Source organism: Protopterus annectens, chromosome 10.part0 (genome assembly GCF_019279795.1).
Source record: "Protopterus annectens isolate FY-2018-M chromosome 10.part0, PAN1.0, whole genome shotgun sequence".
Lineage (NCBI taxonomy): Eukaryota > Metazoa > Chordata > Ceratodontiformes > Protopteridae > Protopterus > Protopterus annectens.
The window spans coordinates 1,419,385,955-1,419,404,219 of NC_056744.1; the positions used below are offsets into that span (position 1 = coordinate 1,419,385,955).

The 18,265-nt window shown below is 39.1% G+C and overlaps 1 long non-coding RNA gene across 1 annotated transcript; it reads left to right on the plus strand.

Moving 5' to 3' along the window:
• Window positions 1-7,311: 7,311 nt before the first annotated feature.
• On the plus strand, window positions 7,312-8,809 carry LOC122813626. The gene is made up of 2 exons (XR_006366716.1): window positions 7,312-7,548; window positions 8,153-8,809. It is a non-coding gene; the product is annotated as an uncharacterized LOC122813626 (long non-coding RNA).
• The last annotated feature ends 9,456 nt before the right edge of the window (window positions 8,810-18,265 follow it).

Consider the following 18,265-nt stretch of genomic DNA (forward strand, 5'->3'; position numbering starts at 1 on the left):
AATTTTATTACTCTGAGGAAAACTTGTATTTTTCTGACTGAAGTATATGGTTTACCTAGGAAAAGTATTGTTGTTTAGACTATCACTGCATTTCTAATTGAGTGTGTGTGTAAACGCTTATATGAATATTTTGTGTGAAAACTTTTAGTTTTGATAGAATTTGATAGAATTTGTACTCAATTTTTTTGTATTTGTATAACTCGGAGAGGATACTGTGCTTGTGGGGGACTATCATAGATTTATTTACTTCAGAACCATTTGTTCTCTACTTTACTGACTTGTCCAGGGTCCCCTATCAGTTTTCAATGTCTCTTTCTTACTAATTGAGCAGCCTCCTGTATCTGCAATTTTACCTCCGTTGTGCCAGGCTGGTTCCAGTTTCACATCAGCCACTGATGGGCGGGTCTGCTTTGGACACTTGTTGTTGTTTGTCAGACTACTCATCTTTTTCCTCTAATCCTCTTCGTATAGCATATGCAGCCACCAAAGACCAGCGAATAGTGATATGACTAGCAGGTAAGCTAAAAGGCATAAGAAAAAAATCTTTGAAGCAGGTAACACATGTAAATCTGTGGCTGTAGCAATGCCCTTGGCAGACAAGAGAGAACCACATTTGTTGGTTCCAGAGGAAGGGACAGATGAAGGTTCTTCACTTAGCTGGGACAGGGAACCTGCTTTGGGACCAGTATGCCTGCTGAGAATCCTTTTTCAGCGAGCTGCCAAGGAAAGGGGAGCAGAGTGAGAAAACCTTCCAGTCTCTTAGGTTCATAGGTAGGTACTAGGCTATTGGCCCTAGGGCCTATATAAGCCTAGCCAAAAAGGTATCCTGGATTTTGCCACCCAAGAAAATTATTTTCCTGTGCCCCTGTCAAGCAGAGCCACAGAAGTGATCCCCGGGGTGAATTTCCTATCTCCCATCCAATCATCAAGATTTTTCTTGACGAGTGCTAATAAGGAGCTTTGTTTGATATAGATAGGTAGTTTGTTCCAGAGTATGGGAAGTCTCTGGGACAGGAATCTATCCCTCCAGCATGTTCTGTTTATTGTGGTGACAAGGTTTAGGTCCCGAGAGCGTGTAGCTTGGAGGAATTGGGATTTCTTTAAGTGGAGCATGTCCAACAGCTCTGGGTTTGACATAGCTTTGTATATTAGGCAGAGATCACCTCTGAGTAGGCAAGATGCGACAGAGTAAAGCTGGAGTTTTTTGAGACTGTCTGCGTAGGGCATCTGTTTGAGGCCGGTAATCCTCTTTGTGACGTATTTCTGCGGCCTTTCTATTTGCTGTAGATGTCTTGTGAGGTACATACCAAAAGGGGAGTTGTACTCTATAATGGGTCTAATGAGTGACGAGTAGAGGGGAACAATGACCTCTTTTTTCCTGGATGAGAAACCTTTTGTAATGAGTTGTGCCATGTAGAAGGATTTCCTGACTACTGTGGCAATGTGATTATCAAAGGAGAGACTGCTGTCCATCTGTCTCCCAAGGTCTCTTATCACACTTTTGGTGTTAAGTAGACTACCACCTATGTGGTAGTTCATAGGTGCAGAGTTTTTACCAAAAGGGATGACAATGTACTTTTTGACATTGAGTTTGAGGCCATGGTTTTGACACCAGGCATCTGTCTCAGTTAGGCCCTTTTGTAGGATGTCCGCATCATTAGGAGTTTTGATTATAGCTCCTAGTTTGCAGTCATCTGCAAACTTCTTTAGCCAAAGAACTTTTGTGTTAGCCTGTACTTCTGAGAAGTAGATACCAAACAGGAGAGGACCCAGGACTGTACCCTGTGGTACTCCACTTGTCACTGGTCTGAAGTCAGATTTGGAGTCTGCTACTTTCACAGTGTGGGTTCTGTCAGTGAGCCAGTTGGCAACCCATCTTGTGACCTAGGGATTTATACCTAACTTAGTGAGTTTATCTATAATTCCAGAGTGGAGGATGGTGTTGAAAGTCTTGGCAAACTCTAGATAGGCTGTGTGAACCATCTTACCCTCATCTATGGCTTTGGTGACTGCTTCAAAGAAGTCTATCAGGTTTAGGAGACATGATCTGCCTTTTACAAACATGAACTGGGTGGGTCCCAAAGTTTGGAGATTACCAATGTCATTGTTTATAAATTCCATGATGATACATTCCATAGCCTTGCAGACCAGGCTCGTCAGGCTAATGGGGCAGTAGTTTCCAGGGTCCGTGGTGGCTCCCCCTTTGTGGAGTGGGATAACCATCACTGTGCGCCATTCAGTGGGCACAAAGCGTGAGGTGAGGCTATGATTGAACATAGTACTTAGATGGGGTGCCAGTTCGTTCTGTAGTTTATGTAGAACACAGCCTGGGATGTTGTCAGGTCCCATGGATGCTGTGTTTGTGGCTTTGGAGAGTGTGGTTTTTACCTGTACAGCCGTGATTACAGAAACTTTGCATTCTTTCAGTATAGAGATGGGTCCTTTAGGGGGTGAGGGGGGTAAAGTTAGCACTGGACCTATCTCCCAGGATGTTGGCAATATCAGTTGGTTCTTTATATTTAGTGCCATTGTGCTGTAACTCAGAGCAGATCTGAGTGTTGCCATTGAGATTCTTGACATAGCTATATAATGCTTTGTGGTTGTCTTTAGAATCAGTGGCAATTTTGTTTTCCTAACTAGCTTTGGAGGATTTTATGAGGGATCTCAGCTTTTTACTGAGGCTGATCAGGAAGTTCCTCCAATCATGGGATTTTATTCATTTTTGCAACAGTTACTTTCTTCTGTTGTAAAGTTTGTTTGTGGCAGGGGACCACCAGATTGGCTTCCTTTTTTTGGAGGATAGCAGCTTGGTTCTGTTAGGGATTGCACGATCCATGCACTCATGTAAGTGCTTATAAAGTGCATTTGTGCAGGATTCAGCAGTCATACCTCTGTTACTGTTTCTGTGAACAGGGAAGATTTCTGGGATATGCTAGGAATTTATTGGTGTCATTTCCTTGCTTTCTGTTTCTTCTGGCAAGAAATGGAAAATAGTTCCCTCTCTTTCTGATTTGGATCATTAGTCAGAAGACCAGGCATTACTTGGGGGGGGTGGGGTGGGGTGGGGTTGTACCTCAGGAGTTTCTTTGCAATCTGAACATTCTGATTTTGAGGAAAGTATGGTTTAAGATTTCCTCATGAATTTTTGTCCTTTTCATAAACTTTATCTAAGGTGAAAGAGTTGTTTTTAGTAGGAACAGAATGGCATTCCTATACCACAAAAATGTGTTGTGATGCTACAGTTGGAAATGCCAAATTCTGCAGCTTTTGCTCCTATATTACTTGCTTCAGAGAATTTTTTTCATGCCTTCTAGCTTACCTGCTAGACAACCTCCTGCTCCTAGGAAGCCTGACAGGTTATACAGGGTACCTCAGACTCATATGCATTTGCTTTCAAATCCTAAATCAAACCCAGCTGTAATTTCTTTATCCAAAACTGCTTCTGCAAAACAGTTTAGTGCTGATAACCCCATTCCCTCTGACAAGGATACGAAAGCAATGGATAAATTAGGGAAGAAAATATATTCTATTAGTATGCTGTCATTCAGGATTTTAACTGTCAAGCTAATATCCTAAAGTTTTGCTTTTATCTTTTGAGAATATGCAAAAGTCTACAGTTAACATTCATTATTCTGATGTAAAAAAAAGCCTCTGCTACATCTGTTTCTCAATAGACTAAACACATTTTAAAATTTTCTTATGGTGCTACTGATTCCTCCTCTGGAGATGCTGCTTCTGGGTTAGTATTAAAAATACTGGCTTGGTTTTGTTTTCAAAATCTTCCAGAAGATGACAAAATGCCCTAGGTGTGAGGTTACGTCTGGCTCTTCTGAAGCTGAAGTGTTAATAAAAGAAGTGACTCAGATTTTTCAACCCTCCTTTTTAAAGGAAGTAACATTTTCTCCTTCATCTCAACTCTCTTTATTCCATAAGCATTTAAGCACGAATGTGTCAGCAAACTGAGGTTTTAAAAAGCAATGACAAAGGAAACTATAAATTGAAAGAAAAGCTTAAAAAAAATCAAGGACAGTCATTCAAGGACTCACCCCTTCTCACCTTGACAAACATTTCCATCTCTCTGAGGCTTCATCTTTTTCTCTGGCACCAGATTGTTAAAATAGGTTCTGAAGGAAATTCATCAAGGTTTCCATTGGCAATGGGAATCCTCCCTTTCTTCAAAAGGGATTCCCTCTTGCACTGTGAACAAAGGTTTTCTTCTCTGTCCATTCTGCGGATTTTTCTAGTATCAAAAAGGAAAGGAAAGCCTCCTGTCTAAATCTTTTTAAGATTCCAGTATTCAAAATATTATCCCCTCCTCTAGTCTGTCTCTAGCCATGATGGTAAAGCTGGAGTTAAAGAACACTTAATTGTCGCATTCCCACTCATGAGCAGTTCAGGCTTTTTTAAGGTTTATTGTGTCCAGTTTGCATTATTATTTGCTGTCTTACCCTTTGGACTTTCCTCAGCATCGATTCACAAAGTGTCTTCTCCAGTCATTGCTTATTGTAGGTTTTAAGGCATTCACATCATTCCATATCTGGATGATTGACTTTTCTTTGCAAATTCTTTTTCCAGTTGTTAAGAGTCTTTTCAAACTGTCCAGAATCTTCTGTTCACTCTGGGTTTTCAAGTCAACCTTCAGAAATCTTCTGCCATCCCTTCCCACAGAATTGTTTTCCTGTGATGTCTGCCAGATTATGTCCTGGGAAGATCCTTTCTTCCTCCAGACAAAGTAGGGATGTTTCATGAATTCTTCTCTAGATTCTCTAATTAAAGTTGCACATCAGCAGTAGAATTTCTCAGGATTTTGGGATAAGTGGCATGTATGATTCTCCTGGCCAGACTTCACATAAGGAAAATACAATGGTATCTCAGATCAGTCTGGATTCAGCATCTACACCCTTTGTTCTTACAGTTTCCCGTTCTGCAATATGTAAAAATGGAGATTTTTTTTGTAGATAGCTCAGACCTCTGGTCATCATGGTCTCACACTCTCGCTTTAGACCCCCTTACTGCTTGTAACTACAGATGCACCAGACTTGGTGTGAGGTGTGGTTTCCAAAGCCTAAGCTATATAGTTTATATCCTGCAATAGATATAACAGCTGGCCGGCTTTCAACGTTTCATGGCACCTTCCATGCACCCAAGCCATTACACAGCTTAAGCTGAACTGACTAAAAGTCAGGTTTTGGTGCTAGGCCCTTCAAAACTTTCCTGTCACAGAAGACAGACAGTGTCCATCTGTGGGCTTTTGAGGCATGATGGGTGGCTAAAGCTGCTCCTTTCCTACACAAATAGTTCCCTTTGGGGAAAAATACGTTTACTTACTTTCTGTGACAGAAAACTTTTTGTAAAAAAAGTATGTATATTTAAGCTAGGAAAAAATAATTTTTGTTGACTGTTGTGACTTTTGTTCACCTTTAAACAACAGCATTACTTTTTTACTGTTGTGTTAAAAAGTTGATAAAACTTATTTTAAACAGCTTTTTATGTGGAGAACTGGTGTTATCTTACTTTCTGAGGCAAGGTAATTGCTTAAAGTGTTCTTTACTATGTTTTGTTGGGAAGAAGTTTTTTTTCTTAAATGTATCTGTTTTATTTACTATTCCTGCTAGGCTTCCCAAGGATTCAGGCATTTTTGGTTTAACCACAGAACAACCTACTTGTTCCTCAGTTCTACCTTCTTCCAGCCACAAAAATGAAAAAGAGTGCAAAGCAGACTTTACCTTCACAGTATGCTGATAAAATGCTTCAGCTGAATGTAAGTGACTCAGCTGTCACCAAAGCCAGTTCCTCAGACCACTCTTCTTTTAACTTGGGTCCAGCTAGTTTAGTCCCTACAACCACCTTGAGCCAGGAGGTGGACATATCCTCTCTGACTGTTGTTATGCCCTTACTGGGCAGGGGAGAGCCACCCTTTGTTTGTCCTGGGAAAGGGGCAGGGAATGCCCCTGTACTTAGTCAGAAAGATGTGCCCATTCATAGGGAGGTTATTGCTGGCAATTCTGGGTCTGTTTCTTCATAAATTCCCATGAAACAGAAACAAAAAATTAAATATGTGTATTTTCCTGTCTCAGTACCACTGGGCAGTAGTAATTTATTTGGTTTATTTCAGGGCTTATTTCAGGCTTCTGACCCTTCCCATATGGCTGTTTCTGGTAAAAGAAAAAAGTAGACCATTTCAAGAATTAATCAGTTGTTTCAGTGGGAAAACAAAGATGGTTCTCAGTCCCACAGAAAATATTATGATTTGTTACAAATGGAATTTCCAAAACCTATGCTGGTTCATCTTGTCTGCTTTGGAGGATGAATTTGTCACAGCCTGAAATTTCTCCGACAGTCAGCTTATCAAAATGGAAATCAGAGTCTAAACCAACTGTATATGAAGGACTGAATATCATAACAGAGGTAACTATAAGAGGAATCATTAGAAAAGGAAAACAGCAAATTGCATATAAATTGTGAGAGCAATACATGCAGAATAATGTTCAGGAGGAGAAGGAGTAAGGTTTAAGGGAAGGCAATGTGAAAGGTAAGGTGTACAGAGAAAGAAAAATTTACAGTGTGTATTTCATTCTAATATGCTTTTATTACATGATGGATTCTGAGTGCTTTTCAGTACGTATCTGATGATTTACTTCCTGCCGGGTATGAAATATGCTAGCATGGCAATGTGTAGAAGGTTCTGCTCTTTGTAGAAAGGCTTCTTTAATTCCTACAGTGGATGAAGGAGAACGTCAAAATTGTGTATTTGTTGTTAACAATGTGCTTCCTCCTAGGTTAGATTTAGAAGATGTTCCATTGCAGAATCCAGATTTAATTATTTTCTTGGATGGCTCCTGTTTTCAGAGAGACGATGGTAAACTCGTAGCAGCCGTTTCTGTTTGTACACAGTTAGAATCTTAACTGGACAATTAATGGAAAGGTGCCTGCTCAAGTAGCCAGACTCAAAGCTATTGCTGAAGCTTGTGAGATTACCAAAGAATAAGCAGTAACAATGTTCACAGATTTACGGTATACTTAAGGAGTAGTTCATGATTTGGGGACACTTTCGAAAGAGCAAGGTTATTTGACTTCAGCAGGAACTGTTATTAAAAATGCAGTTTCTGTTAATGATTTATTAGTTGGCTTATTTTTGCCAAGAGAGGTAGCTGTGGCTAAAGGTGCCACACATAAAAATGATGATTCCTTTATATCGAAGGGAAATAGTTTTGCAGACATGGTGGCAAGACAGCTGTATTGTCTTATCTTATTCTGGCTTTATTTTTGCAGCAAAATGAATGAAAATAACATTTTTTCTTTATAGGAGTTATCTTTTTGGAATCAGACAGAGGACTCTGAGAGAATGAGTTGGATAAATGCTGGCTGCAGCCAGTCTCTGAACCTTTTGTGCTGTCACCCAGATGGAAAGCTAGTAGCCCCACAAAATGTCTTAACCTAACTGGTCAAAGCCTACCATTTACCTCTTCATTTGGGCACAAATGCTTTAATAAAACAGATTTCAGTGATTGGTATGCCTGTCATCTTTCAGAAGTCACTCAACATTGTGTAAGTATTTGTGTAGTTTGCTTAAAATACCATGTGTCTAAATCTGTACCTGTACTTCTATATATCATGACTTTATTGAACTTCCTCAAGTACAGAAATTTAGATCTACATCTGTTATTGTTGACAGTCTTTCTGGATGTATAGAGGCATATTCCTGTGTAAAGAATGATGCAAAGACAGTAGCTAAAAAATGTTAATAAAATTGTTCCCAAGATTTGGGGGTCCCTTGTTGCATTCAATCAGATCAGGACACTCACTTTACTAGTTAAGTAATTCAGCAGATTTGCAAAGCTCTGAATTTGAAATTGCAGTTTCATTGCCCCTATAGACCACAAGTCTTATGGGTAGCTGGAAATAGCTAACCAAACCATTAAGACCTGATTAGCTAAAGTTTATGAGGAGGCTGGACTTCTGTGGTCATAAGCTTTGCCTTAGTCTTATTCAGTATGAGAAGTAAAGTTAGTATCACTAGATGAATATCCCTTCATTACATTTTTATGGGCAGACCCATGAAATGCCTGCTGCACTCCTCCCAAGAATTTGCAATTGAAAGATATTGATGAATACATTTTCTTATATTGTAACTCTTTGTTCTGTTTTACAGAAACATCATGAAACTGTTCTGAATGAAGAACAGCAACCAACAGAACAAGAAAAACATGAATTATAACCCAGAGATTTTGTCCACATTAAGGTATACGCCCCAAGAGATGCTCTCAGCCCAGTGTGGACAGGACTGTACTTGGTTTTGCTCACAACTGCTACTTCCATCTCCTGTGAGGGCCTCCCACCTGGATCCACATGTTGTATGTCAAGAAGACCCTTGCTCATGACAAGTGCAACCCTTGACTCCATTGATGTAATTCCATGTGACCCACCAGAATATATCCCCAGCAGAACCAAATGAAAAAACAGGGACATTATTATACCCAGAATTGATGGTCAATTATGTTTTTCCATTTGGAACAAACCCAGAACTGACTGTGAATCATTTGCCATCCAGATTAAATCTACAAGTGGATACAGCTCAGTTACCCTTTGTACCAGATCAGGAAGTGAAATTATGTGACTCCTTTACTTCCTCTCAGCCTGAATCAAATTTAACTGACTGTTATTCAACATCAACTGTGATTTTTCTTACATCTGAATCCCCAAAATCAGTGATTCATCATGCCTTTTGGACAATGTCATCAGCAATGTGTTATCCAAACAAAATTTAGTTGCAATGCCATCTGCAATAAATGTTGTTGTTCAGAGATTATTTGGTGATCAGTTTTGCATGTACTAGAAACAAACAATGCAACACGCATGTTTGCAAGTTCTTTAAACCCTCTCCATTCTCTATATGCTCGTTTTTCTTATGGACCTATCATTGGGATAGCTACTGTGATTTTCATCATTACTTTATTTTGTTTGTTTTTGTTATCCGGAGCTGTTAGTACATCATCATCATCATCATCATCATCATCTGCAACCATTTTAATTGTAGGTACTAAACCATTTCCTAATGATATACACACAATGTTAAAAAGACAAAATGATGTTTGGTTAAATTTGAATCAAGAGCACCAGAATTGCATCCTAGATTTAACAATTTCTCTGCTGTCTTGTACACTTATGCAGAGACTCTCAATATTAATGACAGCTGGGTGTGTGTTCATATACCTGCTGCACATGATGGGGTTATTCCATTAATTCCTATACCAGTGATTGATATAGAGACCATACTACATTTTGTACTATTTTCCCATTAAAAATTAAAAGGTTAAACGTGCTTCTACCCCCTTTACAGTAATATAATTTCAGCTACCAATAACTGCTAATGACATGTTTGCGATTGTTAAAATGGAACACTTTTGTTGGAAACAGTGTCTGCAATTTCATTTGGATAATTTATAATGGGGCTGGAGGGCAGGGTATGGTGGCATTGTTATTTCACTTGAAGAATTTATGATGGTGCAAAAGGGCAGTGTATAGTGACATTGTTAGAGTGGTACTTTATTTGTGGAATTCAGGCTTATCCCTCGTTACCTACAGACGGGTCAAGTTGTTGTTATATAGGCAGTGTTATTCCAGCTATACGATATACAGTGGTTTTGTCTGAAAGAAACATTCATAATGTTCAGCACAGGAGAGAACTTAAAGACATTCCAAACTCAGATGGAAAAATAGATGCTTCCTGTGTTTATCATAATACTGTTCAGATATCTGTTTTTGAAGGACTTGTTCAGGTGGATCTTAGTGATGGGAGCATTTCTGCGGCAGTAATTATACCTGCTTATACAGCTTCAAATCCATTTGGAAGCTGATGAAGTAGTCTACGCTTTTAGAAATTTTAAGTAAGTCCAACTTTGAGTCCATTAACTTATTTACTCAACAGATGACTACCATCAGCAGTATGGTTTCCTCAGAACCAAATGGCACCTTTAAAACAGAATGAGCCTAATTTATTTCTGATAATGCAGGTACCATTTGTAGTCACTTAGAAGTAATTCAAAAAGTGACTGAGCAATCACATAATAAAGATGCTTATAGTCATCAGAGGGCATGGTTACCTAAGCTTTTTTCTTGGTGGGGAACAGGTATTTTGAAGTTCTTTATCTCATAGCTATTACATTATTATTATTATTATTATTATTAGGCCTTTTTTATTTGTATTCTAAAGCTATTAAAATCTAGAAGGAATGTCAGTTTTACAAATGCATCGAGTTAAATCAGTGCCACTGACCACATCAGATAAAAATTATAGTACATTAAAGGATGAAAAGGAAGTATACAAGATTTTAGTAAATTGCATGATTTATATATATATATATATATATATATATATATATATATATATACATATATATATATATATATATATATATATATATATATATATATATATATATATATATATATATATATATATATATATATATATATACACACATTGGATATAAAAAGTTTACACACACCTGTTAAAATGCCAGGTTTTTGTGATATAAAAAACTGAGACTATAATAAATCATTTCAAAACTTTTCCCACCTTTAATGTGACCTATAACCTGTACAATTCAATTGAAAAACAAACAAATCTGTTAGGGGAAAAATATAAAAAAATAAAAAATGTACAATACGCTGGTTGCATAAGTGTGCACACCCTTAAACTAGTATTTTATGTGTGCACAGCCTTCAACTAATACTTTGTTGAAGCACCTTTTGATTTAATTACAGCATTCAGTCTTCTTGGGTACACACCTGGCATCAATTAAAGAGACTCTGATTAACCCCAAATAAAGTTCAGCTGTCCTAGTAGGATTTTCTTGACATTTACAAAGTTGCTTGCTACAGCAAAAGCCATGGTTTGCAGAGAGCTTACCAAGCATTAAAGGGATCTCATTGTTGAAAGGTATCAGTCAGGAGAAGGGTACAAAAAAATTTTCACAGCATTGGATATACCATGGAACACAGTGAAGGCAGTCATCAAAAAGTGGAGAAAATATGGGACAATAGTGATGTTGCAAAGAACTGAATGTCCCTCCAAAATTGATGAAAAGACAAGAAAAAAACTGGTCAGGGAGGCTGGTAAGAGACCTACAGCAACACTGAAGGAGCTGCAGGAGTTTCTGGCAAGTACTAGTTGTGTACTACATGTGACAACAATGTCTCGTATTTTCCATATGTCTGGAAAATGGGGTAGGACTGCAAGACGGAAGCCTTTTCTTACACAGAAAAACATCCAGGCGTGGATAAAATTTGCAAAACAATACAGCAGGTCTCCCAAAAGCATGTGGGAAAATGTGTTATGGTCTGATGAAACTAAGGTTGAAAGTTATGGCCACAATTCCAAAAGGTACGTTTGACGCAAAAACAACACTTCGCATCACCAAAAGAACACCATCCCCACGGTGAAGCATGGTAGTGGCAGTATCATGCTTTGGGGTTGCCTTTCTTCAGCTGGAACTGGGGCTTACGTCAAGGTGGAGGGAATTATGAACAGCTCCAAATACCAGTCAGTGTTGGCCCAAAACCTTCAGGCATCTGCTAGAAATCTGAAGATGAAGAGGAATTTAACCTTTCAACATGACACTGACCCCAAGCATACATCCAAATCAACAAAAGAATGGCTTCACCAGAAGAAAATTAAAGCTTTGGAATGCCTCAGCCAGACCTCAGACCGAAATCCAATATAAAATCTGTGGGGTGACCTGAAGAGGGCTGCGCACAAGAGATGCCCTTGCAATCTGACATATTTGGAGCACTTTGGCAAGGAAGAGTGGGCAAATACTGCCAAGTCAAGATGTGCCATGCTGATAGACTCCTACCCAAGAAGACTGAATGCTGTAATTAAATCAAAAGGTGCTTCAACAAAGTATTAGTTTAACAGTGTGCACAAACAGCAAAATATTAGTTTAAGGGTGTGCACACTTATGCAACCAGCGTATTGTATGTTTTTTATTTTCTATATTTTTTCCCCTAACAGATTTGTTTGTTTTTCAATTGAATTGTACAAGTTATAGGTCACATTAAAGGTGGGAAAAGTTTTGAAATGATTTATTGTGGTTTCATTTTTTTATATCACAAAAACCTGTAATTTTAACAGGGGTGTGTACACTTTTTATATCCACTGTGTGTGTGTCTGTGTGTGTGTGTGTGTGTGTGTGTGTGTGTGTGTGTGTATGTGTGTGTGTGTGTGTGTGTGTGTGTGTGTGTGTGTGTGTATATATATATATATATATATATATATATATATATATATATATATATATATATATGTGTGTGTATATATATATATATATATATATATATATATATATATATATATATATATATATATATATATATATATATATGTTTAAAGGGGGAATGTGAAAACAAATCTTGAAATGGAAAAGGTGCAACTGAAAATTAGTTAAATTATTCAGATTGTATTTTTATTCCTTCAAGATGCAGGCATGATTGTCTAGCTAATAACAATATATTTTGAAACAATTGCATAAAAATTGTTTGTGCCAGGGACAGAAGGAAATTGCATGTGAAGATTGTCTGAAAATAGGAAAGTGCCCACTCATCTGAGAACCTGTAGTTAATGTCCAGTCATACAAGAAATAAATGATTTAAGTGATGCCTTACAGCATCAGATCATGGAATGTGTAGGGTGGGGTGTACAGAGAAGGAAAAATGTGTGTATTTCATTTTAATATGCTTTCATTGTAAGATGGATTCCTGAGTGTTTTTCAGTATGTATATAATGATTTACTTCTTGTCAAATATGAAATATGCTAGTATAGTAAAGTTTAGAAAGTTCTGTTCTTTGTAGAAAGTTCTTTTATGGAATTCAGAACTCATGCCTAATATGGAAAGTTAAGTTATAAATATAGTCAGGAGATCTTATTTAGCAGAATTAATTCTGCAGTGTTAATTGGTCAGTCGCTGTTCTAAGATTGATGCAATAATGTTGCTTTTAATCAGAAAAGGAGTTTTTTTGTATGCAGAATAGGATAGGGAGGAGGGCTTTAAGGACTGAGAGTGATGACACCTACTATTTGTGAGGTACCATCTCGTTAGAGGTACCATAAGGAGGCATGATGTCATGAAACCCAGATTCCCGAGGAAGTCTCTTGCCATGAGCCTTGCTAGGATACTCTGAATAAAGCGAGTCAGAGAAAGTCCCTTGGCCTCTGGTAGGAAATTCATCCCTAAATTGTGTTCAGCAGTGCTCCCAGAAATATAGCTGTCACTAATGAGGTCAATTTTGACTTGGCCAGATTGACAGAAAGCCGCATTTCTTGAAAATATGTAACAGTGAAATCTGAGGCCTCCGGGATCTCCTCCAGAGAGTATGCTTGTATAAGGCAGAGTAGATGTGTATCCCTTTGTCTTGAATAAAGCCTTAACTGGGGTTACACAATTTGTAAAGACAGCGGGTTCACTAAGACATGTCTACTGACAAAGAAATGAATTGGAAACAATCTCCCACTGCTTTAAACTTTAGACATCTTCTTTGGTGTCTGGCTATGGGAATATGTACATAGATGTCCTTTAAATCTAGGGTGACAAAAAGGATTAAGGGTATGAAAGAGGCAGGATGTTTTGAAGGGCCAACATTTTGAATTTTGGTAAAATTAGGAATTTCTTCAGTCTTAGTAGATCTAGATCTTAGTTGATCTGCCAACAAGCAAGTGTTACAGAAGCATTAGATGCAGGACATCCAGATTCCATAATAGCTTCTTCCCACATGCTATCAGACTGCCGAATAACAAACCCATAGCCTAATGTGCTACACGGGTAAAATATTTGTGTGCAATATGTCATTGTTGTTTACATAAACTCTCTGAGTAGCTCACTTCGTACATCTCTATCTCCACTAGGAACACTGTGAACTATGTTTATTGTATATACTGGTGGTGAGTGTTTCCATGTTTGTCTCTCTTATTTTAGTACTGTTTTTTGCATGTCCTTATATTTTTAATGAGTCTGTTTCTGCTGTTGTATTTGTTGTGTTTCTGATGTAAATAGAGCTTTCAAATTTGTTTTACTTTATTTACTTTTTTGTATCTTATTTTTTCTATTTTTATTTTTATTTAATTAATTTAAAAATTTTAATAGTTTAATCTATCTTCTTTCTGTAAACTGTCATTCATATAATACAAGCCCGAGTATCGAAATTTCATGCAGTGACATGCACTTTTTCCTCTGTGTTGATCTGTATGACAATAACGTTTACTTTGACTTTGATTTTAAAATAGCTGTCTGTGTGCCTTCTTTTCTGTCCAGTAAGAATAATGTCAATTAAAATCCAGAATTTTATTTTGATTTTTTTCTTCTAGCACTTTTTTAGTATGGGAAGGACCTGGATTATTTTGTCTTTTGGTACTAAGGGAAAACCCCCAAAACTTTGCTGTGTTTCGGAATTGCAACTTGTACTGCTTTTTCACGATTTGTAAGAATCAGTGGGCCTAAGTTATTGTTTTTTGTGTTTGCAAATAATGTTAAATGCCCCCCTATTCTCCAGATAGGCAAAGGAGGGGGAAGGCCTTGTTTGGGGATGGGGAGGGTTGGGGTGGAATTTTTGGGACAGGGATGGGGCAGATAGGCTCAGTCATGAATCTTCCCTTTAGAACTGATGGATTTGATGGTTCCCTGGCTTTTGTTTGGATTTTGCTTGGCATTCTTTCCTGATCCTGCTCTTAGACCCTTATCTGCCTTGTTTTTCTCTTACTTTGTGTGTGGAGGCCAAGACTTGGCTGGGTTTTTTCTACTGAACGTATGTGCCAGTGAGTGTAAAAACTGCTTGATGGACTGCATAGCTTTACCTTTTCCTCCAGTCTTTTGAAGACACCTTCAGCAGTGTGTCTGAAGAGGAGATCCTTATCCATAGGTGAAGTATAGAGCTCCAGATGTTCTTCGTGTTTCACTGTTGCAGTCATTACATTTGGGTTATCTGCTTGCAGTAGCCCTCAGTCGGCCTGATTAACAAAGTCTTGGGTCCTACATCAGATGTTGTCCCTTCTTCCATGACATCAGGTCGTCAAGGGTATAAAACATGCAGCCGACACCATTACATCAATCTTTCTTGCCATGCAGTGCCCAAAGCAGAAGTAGTTTGCAAGTGCAGGTCGGCTGACTCCTGAAAATTTCGTTTTTGAGTTTCAGAACTGAAGTATTCAACTAAAGCTAAGTACCCCATTGGGGAAACTTTTTCTTGCTCCTTACCGATGTCAGTAAAAATGAATAATTGCATTACCTGTGGAAAGCAAATACCTCACAAAGATTTTCATTCGTACTGCATTCCTTGCCTGGGCCCTGACCACGACGTACCTTGCTGTTGGTTTTGTGCTTTATTTAATCGGCACACTATCCATCGTCGGTATATTTTCGCCTCTAAATATTTTGGTTCTCGGTTTAATTATCCAGAAATGTAGCCATCTGACTACCAGGATTCCGAAAAAATGCAAAGATAAAGACAGAGACAGGCCACCTAGGTCCAAAGCTGCCGACAACACTTCTCATAAGCCAGTCACCAGTTTGCCGGTATTCAGTGAGGTGCTTTTGCAGCCCCTGATACCCGCTACTTCTGATTTGTAGGCCTCTGCTGAGACCCATTCGGGTGTCCGGTATGCCACGAGATGCTTCAACTATGGAACCTGCGGATGTCTCTACCTTGGATGGGTTCGGAGCCGCTGTGCAGGCACCGGCTTCTGAGGGTGTATTCAGGCCTATGGACTCGCATATTAAACCGACACTGCCTTCTTCATTTAGGCCTAAATCTCAAACCATGCCTAAGAAACTGATGCTCAGGCCGCATGCTCTGGCCTCTTTGCATAAAAAACAAATGATAAGAATGGCTGAAGATCTTATAACTTTAATCAGGGGAAGCCAACCTCCCCCTTCTAAGAGACCTAGGACTGAAGTTGTTTATGAATCTTCTGACCAGGATTCTGATTTTTCTAATTCTTCTGATGATCTGGATTTGCCCTTATCTACTTATGAGGATTCTGATGCAGAGGACTCTATCCCATCTGCTTCCCCTCCAGAGGATTTTTCTTTTGGTGAAACCTTCCATACTCTAAGGGAGCATTTCCACTGGGAAAGCCAGGATGTTTCTGATGCAAAAAAGAGGCTTAGGGATTTCTTACTCCTGCTTCAACATAGGCCTTTAGCTATACCTCCTGTACTAGACATTGTTGATGATGCCTTTTCGGAATCTAGTTTGGCCCCTGATTTTTTGCCTCCTGCTCCCAGAAAACCTGAAAGATATTACAGGGTTCCTGATTCACACAAGTTTCTTTTTAAAAATCCTATTGCGGATCCACAGACTATTCCATAGGGCCCCAGGGGCATTAAGGCTTCTACTGCTAAAAATCCTACCCCTTCTGATAGAGACTCCAGGGTGCTGGATAGATGGGGTAAGAAGGTTTACACTTCTGCAACCTTGGCCATTAGTGCTTTAAACTGCCAGTTTCATATGTTAAAGTATCAACAACATGTTATTGGGTTGCTTAAACAGAAAATGGTGTTGATTCCTGACTGTGCTGAAAATAAAGAATTACAAGATGTAATGCATTCTGCTGAACAGGTTGGTAAACATACTTTGCAATGTGGATTTGATTCATTAGAGGCCTCTTGCAGGGCTGCTGTTACTGGGTCTGTGCTCAGAAGGCATGCTTGGGTTAAGGAGCAATCTTTGCCTGATCATGTTAAAGCTAAACTGTTGGATGCTCCCTTAAATCAGGACCGCCTGTTTGGCAACAAAGCTGAGGACGTTCTTAAAAAGATGGAAGATAAAGATAAATCTATGCAAACTGTTAAAGATTTCTTGCAAGTTCAGCCCCCTAGATTTAGTAGGCATTAGCCCTCTAAGAATTAGTCCTTTCCAGCCCCTTCCAGGTCTTCTCAAGCCAAATCCAGACACAGCAGAAACCCCAGATTTCAGTCCCATGGGACACACAAGACTAAGCAGTGGGGGATTTTCGCACCCAAATCTGGGAGTAGTAAGACTCCCACCTATGGAAAACTGTCTCAATGACTTACTTTTAAAACTTCCAGGCACTTCCCAACTAAATGCTCCTTTAGGCGGGAAGATTGGCCTGCAGGCAAAACACTGGGAACTCAATACCCAGGACAAATGGGTTTTAAATATAGTGTCCCAAGGATACAGATTTCACTTCCACACATTACCAACACCAAGCGGGTGGCCAGATCTACCCCTAAATCAGTGGGCTGAGGCCCAAAATCAAGTTCTCTCTCTCTTAAGCATGGGGGCTATTCAGTTGGTACCAGAAGAGGAAAAGGGACAAGGTTTCTATTCCAGACTTTTCCTGGTACCCAGAAAAAGCAATACATGGTGTCCTATCCTGGACCTTTCTTCTCTAAACACCTTTCTGGCGATTCCAAAATTCAAAATGCTGACTCTTCACCAGCTGCTTCCTATGCTAGGCAAAGATGCATGGTTGGCAACACTAGACTTAAAAGAAGCATACCTGCACATCCCTATCAGGGAGTCTTGCAGAAGATACCTCCGCTTCAAAGCAGGCTACATGCACTATCAGTTCTCTGCACTGCCCTTTGGCTTATCTACTGCACCCAGGGTATTCACAAAGTGCCTAGCTCTAGTCATTGCATTTTGCAGGCAAAGAAATATTCAAATATACCCATACCTGGACGATTGTCTAATTCAGGCAGAAAGCCAGGACATACTTTTGAATCATCTGGCCTTTGTTCAAAGGGTGCTGACTTGTCTGGGTTACACCATAAATGAAAAGAAATCACACCTGGTACACTGTCAACAAATTATATTCCTGGGAGCAAGCTTGAATACAACTTCCCAGATGGCTTTCCTCACACCAGACAAACAGATTAATTTGACAACCTACTTCAAACAAATGGCCACAAAAACCCAGCTATCTGCAAGGCAAATACTGCAAGCCTTGGGGTTCATGGCCTCCTGCATTCTTCTAATTCCATATGCAAGGCTGCATATGAGGAAACTACAATGGTATCTCAAAAGCCTATGGTGTCAACATTTACAGAATCTAGAAGCAATGATTCCTATCATACCTTGCCTATGCCTAGAGTTCCTTTGGTGGGCAGAGGCCTGCCACCAAAACAGGGGACTACCATTCACACTACCCCCTGCCGCCCAAACCTTAACAACAGATGTATCAGACTGTGCATGAGGGGCTCACCTGGCAGGGAAGTGCATTCAGGGAAAATGGAACCCAAGTCAAAT